Source organism: Balaenoptera borealis (assembly GCF_965194805.1).
Source record: "Balaenoptera borealis genome assembly, chromosome: 15".
NCBI lineage: Eukaryota > Metazoa > Chordata > Mammalia > Artiodactyla > Balaenopteridae > Balaenoptera > Balaenoptera borealis.
The window spans coordinates 7,516,140-7,530,926 of NC_138871.1; the positions used below are offsets into that span (position 1 = coordinate 7,516,140).

The window sequence follows — 14,787 nt, forward strand, 5'->3', positions numbered from 1 at the left end:
ACTGTTGGAACTATATGAAATCAGTAACGTTGCAGGATACAAAACAAACAAACAAACAAAGAAACAAAAACAAAAAACCCAACATACAGAGATCAGTTATGTTTCCATTGATAAAGGAAATCAAAGATTATTCAAAGGAATGGAAAGATATCCCATGCTCTTGGATTGGAGAATTAATATAGTTAAAATGGCATACTACCCAAAGTAATCTACAGAGTTAATGTGATCCCTATCAAGTTACCCATGACATTTTTCACAGAACTAGATCAAATAATCCTAGCATTTATATGAAACCACAAAAGACCCAGGATTGTCAAAGCAATCCTGAAGAAAAAAGAATAAAGTCTGGAGGCATAACCCTTCCAGACTTCAGAGTAATCAAGACAGCATGGTATTGGCACAAGAACAGACATACAGATCAATGGAACAGAATAGAGAGCCCAGAAATAAACCCAGACACCTATGGTCAATTAATCTTCGACAAAGGAGGCAAGAATATACAATGGAGAAAAGACAGTCTCTTCAGCAAGTGGTGTTGGGAAAGCTGGACAGTCACATGTAAATCAACGAAGTTAGAATACTCCCTCAAACCACACACAAAAATAAACTCAAAATGGCTTAAATCTAAGACATGACACCATAAAACTCCTAGACGAGAACATATGCAAAACATTCTTTGACATAAATCATAGCAATATATTCTTAGATCAATCTCCCAAGGCAGAAGAAGTAAAAGAAAAAATAAAGAAATGGGACCTAATCAAACTTAGAAACTTTTGCACAGCAAAAGAAACAAACAAAAAGACAATCTATAAACTGGGAGAAAATATTTGCAACAATGCAACTGACAAGGACTTAATTTCCAAAATACACAAATAGCTCACACAACTCAATATCAAAAAACCAAAGAACCCAATCAAAAAATGGGCAGAAGACCTCAATAGACATTTCTCCAAAGAAGACACACAGATAGCCAACAAGCACATAAAAAGATGTTTAATATCTCTAATTATTAGAGAAATGCACATCAAAACTACAGTGAGGTATCACCTCATACCAGTCAGAATGGCCATCATCAGAAAGTCTACAAATAATAAATGCTAGAGAAAAGGGAACCCTCCTACATTGTTGGTGGGAATGTAAATTGGTGCAGCCACTGTGGAAAACAGTATGGAGGTTCCTTAAAAAACTAAAAATAGAGTTAACATATGATCCAGGAATCCCACTTCTGTGCATAAATCCAGAGAAAACTATACTTTGAAAAGGTACATGCACCCCAGTGTTCATAGCAGCACTATTTATAATAGCCAAGACAAGGAGGCAACCTAAATGTCCATCAACAGTTGAATGAATAAAGAAGATGTGGTGTATATATATACAATGGAATATTACTCAGACATAAAAAAATGAAATAATGCCATTTGCAGCAACATGGATGGACCTAGAGATTATTATACTAAGTGAAGTCAGACAGAGAAAGACAAATATTATATGAGATCGCTTATATGTGGAATCTAAAAAAAAAAACAGTACAAATGAACTTATTTATGAAGCAGAAACAGACTCACAGACATAGAAAACAAACTTATGGTTACCAAAGGGGAAGGGGGGGAGGGAAAAATTAGGAGGATGGGATTAACAGATACACACTACCATAAATAAATAGATAAACAAGTATTTACTGTATAGCACAGGGAACTGTATTCAATATCTTATAATAACCTAGAATGGAAATGAATCGAAAAAAATATACACACACATATATGTTTCTATCTCTGTATATATAAATAAAACAAAATCACTTTGCTGTACACCTGAAACTAACACAATGTTGTAAATCAACTATACTTCAATAAATAAGATTAAAAAATCAGTTACGTTTCTATATACTAACAATGAAATATGTGAATAAGAAATAAAGAAAATTATCCCAGTTACAACAGTATCAAAAACAATACCTAGGAATAAATTTAATCAAGGAAATGAAAGAGCTGGACAGCGAAAACCACAAGACTTTGATAAAAGAAAGTGAAGACAATGTGAAAAATGGAAAGAGATACTGTGTTCATTGATGAGAAGAAATAATATTGTTAAAGTGCCCGTACCACCCAAAGCCATCTATAGATTTAATGCAATTCTATCAAAATTCCAATGGCATATTTCACAAAAATAGAAACAACAATCTTAAAATTTTTATGGAACCACATAAGACTCTGAACAGCCAAAGCAACCCTGAGAAAGAAGAAAACTGGAGGTATCACGCTTCCTTATTTCAAACTATACTACAAAGCTATAAGAATTATATCAGTATGGTGCTAGCATAAAAAACAGACACATAGACCAATGGAATTGAATAGAGAGCTCAGAAATAAACCCCTGCATGTACGGTCAACTACTTGACAGGGGGTCAGAACACTGAGTGGGGAAAGGATGGTCCCTTCAACAAATGGTGTTTCGAAAACATGCAAAAAAATGAAATTGGATCCTTACCTTACACAACTCACCAAAATAAACTTGAAATACCGTTAAGTCCCCTACAGACGAACCTTCAAGTTGTGAACTTTCAAAGATGGGCATGTGCCCAGAGAAAGGACGAAGAGAGACAAGAGGAAGAAGTAACTGAAGAACTGAAGAGATTCATGATGCAGAAAATGGCAAGGGGATTTTCTTTATTTGAGGAGGCCCTGTTAGTTTTTGAGGCACAGGACCCCAATGTAGAACGGTATACGAAGGTTGCAGCAGCCGTTCAGAATGCAATCCAGTGCTACCATGTCATCTATGACGAGAAAAAAAAAGCTACTACTCAGACATCACTGGATTGTTTTTTCAAGAGGGTAGATGGACTTGAATCCAGCAAGGAACCAGAACATGTGCCATCCACGTCTGGTGTGAGTGAAATTGCAGCTTGCCCTCCGTCTCCTATTGCTGACAATCCTTCAGCTCTACCATCTCCCACCTCCTCTCCCTCCTTCAGTCAGTAACTCTTCTTGTGTGTTCCCTCGATGCCAGCCCCTGGATGCCAGCTGTTGTACTGTACTACTGTACTTTTCAAGGTACTGCATTGTAAGATTTTAAATGTTTTATTTTTTGTGTTTGTTTTTTATGTATTATTTGTGTGAAAAGTATTAGAAACCTATTACAGTACAGTACTATATAGCTGATTGTGTTAGTTGGGTACCTTTGGCTAACTTTGTTGGACTTACAAACAAATTGGACTTTACGAACGTGATCTTGGAATGGAACTTGTTTGTATGTAGGATTAAAGACTTAAACATAAGACCTGATACTGTAAAACTCCTAGAAGAAAACATAGGGCAGAAGCTCCTTGACATTAGTCTTGGCAACGATTTTTTTGGATAGGACACCAAAAGCACAAAAAACAAAGGCAAAAATCAAGAAGTGGGACTACATCAAACTAAAAAGCTTCTGCATAGGGGCTTCCCTGGTGGCGCAGTGGTTAAGAATCCGCCTGCCAATGCAGGGGACACGGGTTCGAGCCCTGGTCCGTGAAGATCCCACATGCTGCGGAGCAGCTAAGCCCGTGCACCACAACTATTGAGCCTGCGCTCTGGAGCCCACGAGTCACAACTACTGAGCCTGTGTGCCACAACTACTGAAGCCTGCGTGCCCAGAGCCTGTGCTCCACAACAAGAGAAGCTGCTGCAATGAGAAGCCTGTGCACCACAACGAAGAGTATCCCCCAATCGCTGCAACCAGAGACAAGCCTGTGCGCAGCAGCGAAGACCCAACGCAGCCAAAAATAAATAAAAATTTAAAAATTTAAAAATAAAATAAAATAAAAAGCTTCTGCACAGCAAAAGAAACCTCAACAAAATGAAAAAACAACCTATGGAATAGGAGAAAATATTTACAAACCGTATATCAGATAAGGGGTTAATATCCAAAATATATTTTAAAAATCATACAACTCAATAACAAGAAAACAATCCAATTTAAAAAATGGGCAGAGGAACTGAATAGACATTTTTCCAAATGTCCAAAGAAGACATCTGAGTGGCCAACAGGCACATGAAAAGGTGCTCATCACTAATCATCAGGGAAATGCAAATCAAAATCACAATGAGGTATCACCTTTTACCTGTTAAAATGGCTATCACCAAGGAGACAAGAGATAACAAATGTTGGCAAAGATGTAGAGATAAGGGAACGCTCTTACACTCTTGGTAGGAATGTAAACTGGTGTAGCCGCTATGGAAAACAGTATGGAGTTTTCTCAAAAAAATAAACATAGAACTACCATATGATCCAGCAATCCCACTTCTAGGTATAGCTCCAAAGGAAATGAAAACAGGGTATCAAAAACATATCTGGGGGCTTCCCTGGTGACACAGTGGTTGAGAATATGCCTGCTAATGCAGGGGACATGGGTTCGAGCCCTGGTCTGGGAAGATCCCACATGCCGCGGAGCAACTAGGCCCGTGAGCCACAACTACTGAGCCTGCGCGTCTGGAACCTGTGTTCCGCAACAAGAGAGGCTGCGATAGTGAGAGGCCCGCGCACTGCGATGAAGAGTGGCCCCCACTCGCCGCAACTAGAGAAAGCCCTCGCACAGAAACGAAGACCCAACACAGCCAAAAATAAATAAATAAATAAAAATAAAAGGAATTCCTTTAAAAAAAAAAAAACATATCTGTAATCTCATGCTTTTTGCAGCATTATTCACAATAGCCAGGATATGAAAGCAACCTAAGTGTCCGTCAATAGATAAAGAAGGTGAGACATACACAAATACCTTATATATGTATGTATACAAACACACAATGGAATATTATTCAGCCAAGAGAAAGAAGGAAATCCTGCCATTTCAACAACATGGATGGATCTTGAGGGCATTATGCTGAGTGAGATAAGCCAGACAAAGACAAATATTATAATATATGATATCACTTACATGTGCACTCTAAAAAAGCCAAAATTATAAAATAAAGAGTAGAATGGTGGTTACCAAGGGCTAGTGGGTAGGGGAATCTGGGAGATGTTAAAGGGTATAATCCTGGAAGTAGAAGATGAATAAGGTCTGGTGATCTAACACACAGTACAGGGATTATAGTCAACAATTCTGTATTACATGAAAGTTGCTAAGAGACTAGATCTGAATTGTTCTTAGCACAAAAAAAGAGATGCTAAGTATGTGACATGATACAGATGTTAGCTAAAACTATGGTGGTAATCAAATTGCCTTATATAATTGTATCAAATCGACACATACACCTTAAACTTACACGATATTACACACAATTTTTTGTGTTTGTTTTGTTTTGGCCATGTAGCATGCGGGATCTTAGTTCCCTAACCCACACCCTCAGCAGGGAAAGCGCAAAGTCCTAACCACTGGACCACCAGGGAATTCCCATATTATACATAAATCATATCTCAAGTTTTAAAATTTAGAAATAAAAAAGAAGAACCGGAAACAGCGAAACAGTTGAGACAAGCCCCTTCCTCTCAGGCAAAGCCACACGCCTAGAAAGATTTCGAGAAAAGATTTTGGCCAATGACGGCTGAGAGCCCACAGAAACTCTGCAGCAGTGGGGCTTTTTGTTTGTTTGCTTTTTGCAGTGGTTCTTAACTTTGGTTGCATGTATCAGTTTCTTGTTGCTGTTGTAAAAATTACCACACACTTGGTGGCCTAAAACAACAGAAATTTATTACCTTACAGTTCTGGAGGTCAGAAGTCCGGGGCTCTCACTGCGCTCAAATTGAAGTGTCAGCAAGGTTGTGGTCTTTCTGGACGCTCTATAGAGAATCCATTTTCTTGTCTTTCCCAGCCTCTAGATGCTGCCTCATTCCTTGGCTCGGGGCCCTTTTCTCTCTGTCTTCCTGAGCGTCAAGGCCTGATAGAGTCTCTGACACTGACTCGTCTGCCTCCCGCTGTCACATTTAAAGACCCCTGTGAATACTGGATCCACCTGGATAAGCCAGAATATTCTGCCTATTTTAAGGTCAGTTGATGAGCAACCTTAATTCCATCTGCTGCCTTGATTCCCTTCTGCCGGGTAACATACATCCAGAAAACAGGTCACAGGTTCCGAGGATTAAGACCTGGCCTTCTTTGGGAGGCCATTGTTCTGCCCACCACACCTGGGGCGCTTCAAAAAGTAGTGATGCCTGGGCCCAACCCCCAGAGATTCTGAGGTAATTGGCCTGGAATGTGGCACGGGCATCTTGATGTTTTTAAAGCTCTCCAAGAGGCTCTAATGACCTGCTATTGAAAGCCACTGCTCTAAAGAAATAGAATATACATATGCATCTAGCATTGTCCTAGATGTTTTTATTATTTATATACCATTTAACCTTCCCAACAACCTATTTTTACTTAACAACTGTTAAAGTGACCTCATTAGGCCCAAGATGGAGCGGTTCATGCTACTTTTCTATGTTCAGCTCTCCCATAAAAGGAAAGGTCAGGTCACCCAATCAGTGCTTGCCTGCTCAGCACAAGTTAGCTAACGTGCTCCAAGACTTTCCTTTGCTCCATATAAGGGAATAGCCCTGCTTTTACCTATCAGCAAATGTCCAGGATAACTTGTTTGTTCCTGTTTACTTTGGTCTATAAAAATCTCTCACCTTGTATGGTCCTTCGGAGCTCCTTTCTATCTGCTAGACTGGAGACTGCCCGATTCGTGAATTGCTTCATGAATTGCTGAATAAAGCCAATTAGATCTCTCAAAATTTATGATGGTTGGATATTTCCTTTATGACAACTAACATCTATATGTCAGGCATTGTGATAAATTAATTGTGCTAATACTGTGCTGACGTTTTACAGATATTTTCTCTCAAGCAATCCCCACAACAACCCTAGGAAACAGGTACTGTTTTTATTCCCATTTTACAGACAAGGAAACAGACTCAGAAATTTGCCCAAGATCATGTGGTAGAAAGCAGTAGAACAAGGAGTGAATCCCAGTTCTGTCTGACTTGTTGTAACATCTGCATCATTTTGCTTCTGGATAATAGAAGTAAAAAAGCATTTAGAATTTAGGCTCACAAGCAAAAAGGTGTTAATCAGATATTTAACATCTAAATTCCAGGAGGGCTATAAACTGTGATGAATTCTAGAAGCTATAGATATGACCTGAGGAGTCTTGATACAGTGGGTCTGTGTTTAGAGAAGTAGAAATAGGTTCATAACCAGGTACTTTTAAATGGTCTTTAGTGTGGATGGGCCAGGTTACATTTCATGATGTATAAGCCAATACTGAGCTTAAGTACTTTTTTGTGCATTTAAAATCAAACAGAAAACATTATATATATATATATACACACACACACACACACACACACACACACACACACACACACACACACACATCTCATTACTCCTTTAAAAACAGAGCCTCCTTGATTTTTGTTAGGGATCCACATCATAAAATCAGCCAAACTGTAGCTTAATTTCCCAGTAAAGCAACACTGATCAGCTTTTGGCAGTTTTCTTCTAGAGAATTCAGAAGATTCTCCAGGCCTTACTGGGAAGGCCCAACCCTTCTAAGTCATTTCCAAACGCCCCAGTGACCACATTCATGGCTTATTGCATCTGTGGGCGCCCAAGTTTCCCCAGATCTCCATCTTCGAAGGAAAAGAGGAATGAGTGGCCATGAAAACACCACCGATGGGGTTTGTGCTGTGTGGTCATGGATCATCTCTGCAGGGCCCATGGCTTCGAGGACTGGGCAAGGTGGCCAGTTAACTGAACCTGGCAGCCTAACACTGGCAGTGCAGGGCACTGACCACGAGTCTGCACTGGAAGTCATCCAAGCCTGGAATGCAGCTATACACAATGTGGATGGGTCCTAGCAATATAATATTAAGTGTGAAAATAAGCTTTAAAAAAGTACCTTTTGGGAATTCCCTGGCAGTCCACTGGTTAGAACTCGGTACTTTCACTGCCGGGGCCTGAGTTTGATCCCTGGTCAGGAACTAAGATCCTGCAAGCCCCGTGGCATGGCCAAATAATATATAAATAAATAAAGTACCTTTTGGAAAATATATTAACGTGAAAAAAATTTCCTTTCTTTCAAAAGCAAGTGAATGAAGGACTTTGCTTCAGGGAAGGTAGAATAGACACTCTGCTCCCTACTTTTCCCTCTAAGTACAACTAAAAACCCTGGACCTTATATATTTTAAAAAACATTTTGCAGCAACGTGGGTGGAACTAGAGATTATCATACCAAGTGAAGTGAGCCAGACAAAGACAACCATCCTATGATATCACTTACATGTGGAACCTAAAAAAGTGATACAAATGAAATTATCTATACAACAGAGATAGACTCACAGACATAGAAAACAATCTTATGGTTATCAAAGGAGAAAGTTGGGGGAGAGGGATAAATTAGGAGGTTGGGATTAACATATATACACCACTATATATAAAATAGATAACCAACAATGACCTACTGTATAGCACAGGGAACTACAGTCAATATATTAACAAGCTTTAAGGGAAAAGGATCTTTATATATATTCTTTTATATATATTCAGCTATATATATATATATATATATATATATATATATATATATATATGCATGTGTGTGTGTGAATCACTTTGCTGTACACCTGAAATTAACACAATATTGTAAATCAACTATACTTCAATTAAAAAAACCAAAAAACAAACAAAAAAACCCATAAGAAAACTGTAAGGTTGAGAGAAGAAGGCAGGCTGGCTCAGGACCTGAAGAATGACATGGCAGTGAGTTCCCTGGGTTTTGTTTGTTTTCTCTTGCTTTGTTTTTTTTTCCTTTTGTTTGTTTGTTTTTTGCTTCATATACGACAGACTTGAAGTTGAAGAAGCCACTAACCTGGAAACACCTAAGGGCCCGGAAAAACTCCCTCCCCTGCCCCAAGAGACCTCAACAGAAGCCTGCTGTGTCCAACCAAAGGACCAGGAAAGGAGAAGCCTAGCAAGACAGACAACCTTTAGACAATCACCGCTCTAGTCTATCCAAACACCAGAGACAAAACTGTGGCCCCACCCCCAGCAGCAGAGGCTGAACGGGGAGCTTAGACTTTCCCCCTCGCCAGGCTGTAACAAGGGGCCCCAATTCCTCCCTATGCTGTGGTGTCAGGAAGGGAGCTGGGACTTTCATCCCAATGCGGCTAATGAATGTCCTGCTCTCACCACAGTGTCACTGGGGACCAAGTGAGGAACCTGGACTTCCACTACCACCTGGCAGTAATGAGCACCTCTCTCCAATAGAGGTGATTCTGAGCAGGTCTCATGGAGAATCAGGACTTTACCACCCGGAGGTAATGAGGCCACCCGCACCCAGTGTCAGGGGAGCAGCAGGGCACTCTTACTCTGCCCAGCTGGGGAGATGTCAACGGAGGCCTGGTTGGGAACCAACCCCCCCACCCCTGCACCGCAGTAATGACACCCACCGGGTGTCAATGGAACTGAGTGGAGAGCCTGAACTTTCATTCCCACCTAGCAGGAAAGACATGGCACCTCTCTGGGACTTCCCTGGCAGTCCAGTGGTTAAGACTCCGAGCTTCCACTGCAGGGGGCACGGGTTCGATCCCTGGTCAGGGGAACTAAGATCCCGAATGCCACAGCATGGCCAAAAAGAAAAGAAAAAAAAAAAAAAAAGACATGGCACCTCTCTCTTCCCCTGTTGGACCAGTGTCAGAGGGAGCTAGCTAAAATAGAAGGTTTAAATAAGATCCAGAGTCTCATAACATAATACCTCAAATGTCCAGGTTTCAACTAAAAATCACTCATACCAAAAACCAGTAAGATCTCCAACTGAATGAAAGAAGACAATCAGTAGATGCCCATACCCAGGAGACAGATGTTAGATTTATCTGACAAAGATTTCTAAATCCTTCAACAAACAATTACAAACACACTTGAAACAAACAAAAAATTAGAGTCTCAGCAGATAAATAGAAAGTCTCAGCAAAAGAAAAAAATTTAGAAGATACCAAGAATCAAATAGAAATTTTAGAATTGAACAACACAATTACACACTCATTTCCACAAGTCTAGTGGATCCCATAATATATTATTTGGGGGAATCACAGGATAGAACAGCCAATTCGTGCATCCCAGCCTAAGTTAAAGTTAATTCAGAACCAGTGGATGGGAAGCCCTAGCCAGCTCTGAGCACGCTCCTTTTGATGCAGACACAAGGCAGTTATTCTCAAGGGATTATCTACAGACCATAGGACCTTCTTATTCCCTTTGGTTACTCATGTGGCCACTATTACAGAAGCCCTAGATGGCTTGGAATTATTGGCTGCTAATGAGGAGGCCCCAAGACTCAGGTCTTCACTTCTCAAGGCAACAAATCCTACTACTTAGATAAGCCTCCATCTCAGATTTTCCAGGGTCACCCCGGACCTGATATTGGTGACTCCATGACCTGGGCTTCCCCCATGATCAGATTTTGGGTAATAACCCCTGGGAGCTCCATGCTCTTCCATAGAGACTGTACAGAGCATCCAACATCCTCCATTCCTGAATGCAGATCCCCAAGGCACAGGACACAGTGCTCCATTCCCTCACCTGACCAATGGCATTCCCTGACCAATGGCAATCTCCTCAGCCTTGCTAGGGAAGCATCATACCCCTGGGATCTCAGCCACCACCGGAGGACAATCACCTCTATACAACCATGGTGGGCCATTGTTCCCCACATTATAGGCAAACTTCTGTGGCCTTGACTGATGCTGATTCCCAAACCACGGTACTCCCCAGAGATCCCATTAAAGAGAGGAACTCTCTCCTCTCTGGGGAGTTACAGGACATAAAATTGTAGGCAAACAAGTCTACCTAACCTGACCTTTGGCTCCTTGCTGATTTGGTCATCTAAGTCATTTCATTGTTGAGGATCACAGTTTCCTCAACTGTAAAATATGGGTAATGATTATGCCTGCTTTATACATCATAAGGGTGCTATTATAGCCTGTGTGAAAGTATCTGATACTCTGGGAAGTGATTCACCACTGTGAGGTCTGACCCAGTGATCCCTTGGGCAGGTTTCCACATTTGGGATATTTGAGACAAACTGCATGAGTCACAGCATCTAAGAATTTTATTGGTTCCTGAATAAGACAGTTTTATTGGTATCACAATTTTATGCCTGTGGACAATAAAGAACTTTACTTAGAGTTACTTCATCAGTTTGTTTCAGGGTGGCTAATGGATCCTATGGAGTTTTATGGTCTGTACATGAGAGGTTGGATGTTTGCTCCAGGGGGAACCAGGAATTTAGCCCCTTGGCCCAACAGAAGTCAGAAAAATATCAGTAAATACCTGGCAGTGAGCTTCTTGAGGGCAGAGGTTGTGCCTTATTCAACTTTTTATTCCTGGCATAAAGCCAGTGGTTGGCACATTGTGGGTACTAAGTAAATATTTAATGGATGGACAGAAATATTTTAAAAGGAATAAGGTTGTTACTTGCTTCCTGGAATTGCTTTTCTCCATAGCCAGCCTAGGCATTTATTATTTGCCTTGTTTTTGTATTGTATTTGTTACACAGGGTCAATATTTTATTTCACACTTACTGGAGAAAAGGCATCATATGAATATAAATAGAAAATGTACAAAAGTACCTACGTCTGGTTCATAATTCAAATCCCCAATTATTCTTTTTCTTCATGTAAACTAGAAGTAATCTGAAACAAATTAAAGATCCAGCCATCATTCATAGATCATCTCCCTAATACTTTCAGGCAAAAGTAGTTTCAGGTCCATGTAATAGAAGTTTCTGACAATTGAAAAGTATTTCTCTTGGAGATTTTATTAGGTGTAAGAGGAAAGCCAATAAAAGACATGCATTTACACGTCTAAATTTATATAAGTACTCGCATGTTTATAAATTGGTATTAAAACACTGCTCTTAACACACAAGGAGATTTCACAACTTAGGGATGTGCCAAGCCAAAGATTAAAAAGGAGGAATGCAAAATAGAAGATTTTCCCCCCCAAAAAAGCAAACATGGTAGAACCTCTCAATGAACTGGGGTTTGACTATTAAGAATAAGTCAATTCTTTCTGAACCCCAGAGCTGGCAGGAGGCGTCTTGTGAGCAAGATTGATCAAAATACTCTTCTTCTTCAGGCAATCACTGACAAGAAAAGCAGTAAGGTTTTGAGTTTTCCTTTCAGCAACCAGCAGTATATTTAGACATGGCACCTTTTTCCATCTGACAGTTTTAGGTAGTCAAACTTTTACCATGCTGAAAGTTCAATCGTATCTTTCCACTGTCACATTGACCTTAATGAAAACTAGAAGATATGGTTTTTTGCAATGAGAATGCTTGACTACATCTAGACTTCTGTTTCTGAGGATGGCATCATAGACTGTGAAAAGAAATAGAAAAAATCATCCACAAATTCTGTGTTCAATGTATGAAAAAATTTTATTGTTCCCGGTGTTTTGAATAATCTATGATAAAGAGCAGTGATAAGGTTTATATGACTGTAGGGTCTCTTCAAATGAGTATAAAGGTTCTATAGGTGCACATCAGATCAGATCAGTTCCTTCTTTTGTTCTTAGAAAAACACTAACAAGAGCTTTCCAGGATGTGGAAACAGGAAAGCCCTCTTCAGCTTGCCCACCAAGTGAGTGTAGGCCACACCCGGTATCTATGGGGTACATTCTGTTAGACTGCACCTCAAGCCTGTGTCTGGGACCAGCCTGTGTGTCCTCCCTCAGGGGAGGGCAAGAAGAGCTGCCTAGTTTTCCCCCGGGAAATATTAGCAGAGCACAACACAGCATCTGCCCTATCCAGCCAGCCACCTCTTATAAAATGCCACAAGGAGCATTCCTGGACTCTGACGTGTACAATAGTACATATCTGTCATTTTTTTCTGCAGTGTCCAGGAGGCTTTTTGGGAAATGCTCTCTTAGGTCACGAGGATTCTTAGGGTGGGAGGAGTTAGAAGTCATCAAAGAATCAGCAGGGTCCGTGAGAAGCCATTTCCCAGAGACATGAATAGCAACCAAAGACAGGAGCTCCACTCAGGACTGACAGTGGTGGAAAGGTCAAACACTGAGTAGGGCAGAGACTGAACAGAAGAGTCCAGGAAGCCCCTGCCTAAAAGAGACTGTCCAGAACTTCAGGACCAAATGCCACCTGGAGCAGCATCTAGGGGGAAACAGGTTTGGCTCTTAGCCTAAGCCTGGGTTCTTAGCTTGGTCTCTCCATTTGTCCCCTTCCTTGCACGGAGCTTCTAAAACCCTCAGAATTTCCTAAGTGGTGAGAACCATAAAGTCGTCTTTTGCTATTTTAATGAAAGCCCCTAAGGATGGGGGCTGGTCGCCAGTGGAGCCAGTCTGGTGATTTTAGGGTTGGAACTTTCAATCCCACCCCTCTACTTGGGAGGGGAGAGGGGCTGAAGCTTGAGTTCAGTCCCCAATAACCAATGATTTAATCAATCCTGCCTCTGCAATGAAGCCTCCATAAAACCCAAGAGGAGAGGGTTCAGAGAGCTTCTGAGTTGGTGAACATGTGGGGATGTGGGGAGAGTGGTCCCAGAGAGGTCATGGGAGCTCTGCACCCCTTCCCCATCCCTTGCCCTACAGCCTCTCTTCCATCTGGCTCTTCTTGAGTTATATCCTTTGAAATAAGTAGGTAATCTAGTAAGTGTAAGGTTCTCTTGAGTTCTGTGACCCATTCTAGCAAATTAACGGAACCCAAGGAGAGGTCGTTGGAATTTCTGATCTACAGCTGGTAGGTCAGAAGCCCAGGTGCAACCTGGACTTACAATTGGCTTCTGAAGTTGGAGGTGGGGGTGGAGGGCAGTCTTATAGGACTGAGACCTTAATCTTTGGGATCTGATACGATTTCCAGGTAGATGGTGTCAGAATTGAGTTAAATTATAGGACTCAGCTGGTGCCACAGAACTGCTTGGGATGGAAAAACACACACACCTCAGAATTGGTGTCAGAATTGTATGGGGCATGGCAGGGAATATCTTCAGCTGTTTCTAATATTTCGTCTCACTTAAGAACAGGCGCAACAAGCTTTCTTTTCAATACCCGCCCTCATCCCCACTCCGCCCCAGCTTCCCCACTGGGTGTCTGCCAGGTCTTTGAAAGGGAGGTTGTTCATACCGAGTAGCTGAAGACTGAATGAGCCTGAGGGCATTGGTGTGTATCATTTCCGTGGAGCTGTTGCCAGGCAACATGCTGGTTGCCAACCACGGGAGGAACTTCCAGGATGCTGATGTGCATCCTCGGCAGTGGGTTTGATTGGCCCTGGTGACGTGGTGTTTTTGCAGATGGGGCCAGGGCCTTCCCGAATTTTCACACACTCTAATAAATGAGTTGTCGTTGGTGTGTGCTAGACCTTGGTAGACAAAATAAAGAGAAAGGATTCCATTGTTTGGTAGGGATATGGCTTCTAGTGGGGTACATTATTTATCTGCTTTTTTATCCCAACTCTGCCAACAACAGAGAGGAGACCAGCATTCTCACACCCTGTCCCCAGATGTAAAGTTCAGGAACTACTGGTCTCTGGGTCTGGATCCTTGCTCAGAGTGCCCTGTCTTCTCGTAGCCTCACCACCTCCGCTATGGGGAGTGAACTAGGAAATCCCAGTCCCCCAAGTCTGAGCTGCAAATACGGAGTCAGTGACTTCCCCAAGTCATAAATATCCTTTGGTTCATTTATTCATTCTATCAACATCTACCGAATACCTCTTATGTGCCATTTAGGAGATATAGGAGAAAAGACCCAGTCCTTGCTCTCAAGTTGTTTTCGGCTGAAATACCTACCAGGCAGCATGGAAACCAACCTGGGACGTGGGGTTG

General features: G+C 41.4%; 1 protein-coding gene and 2 long non-coding RNA genes across 7 annotated transcripts in view; 1 reads left to right on the forward strand and 2 right to left on the reverse strand.

Moving 5' to 3' along the window:
* Nucleotides 1-14,787, forward strand: part of LOC309611592 — an 86,679-nt gene that overhangs the window by 44,076 nt on the left and 27,816 nt on the right. The window lies entirely within an intron of this gene.
* LOC309611586 overlaps nt 1-14,787 on the reverse strand; it is a 512,787-nt gene that overhangs the window by 27,002 nt on the left and 470,998 nt on the right. The gene's annotated exons all lie outside the window — the stretch shown is intronic.
* The window catches only part of MRPL30 (mitochondrial ribosomal protein L30), a 54,401-nt gene continuing 48,097 nt past the window's right edge, over nt 8,484-14,787 (reverse strand). For all 5 annotated transcript variants that reach the window (XR_014234596.1, XR_014234597.1, XR_014234598.1 and 2 more), the window contains one exon: nt 8,484-14,324. The gene's annotated coding sequence lies outside the window, so the exon portion shown is untranslated. The remainder of the gene's footprint in view (nt 14,325-14,787) is intronic.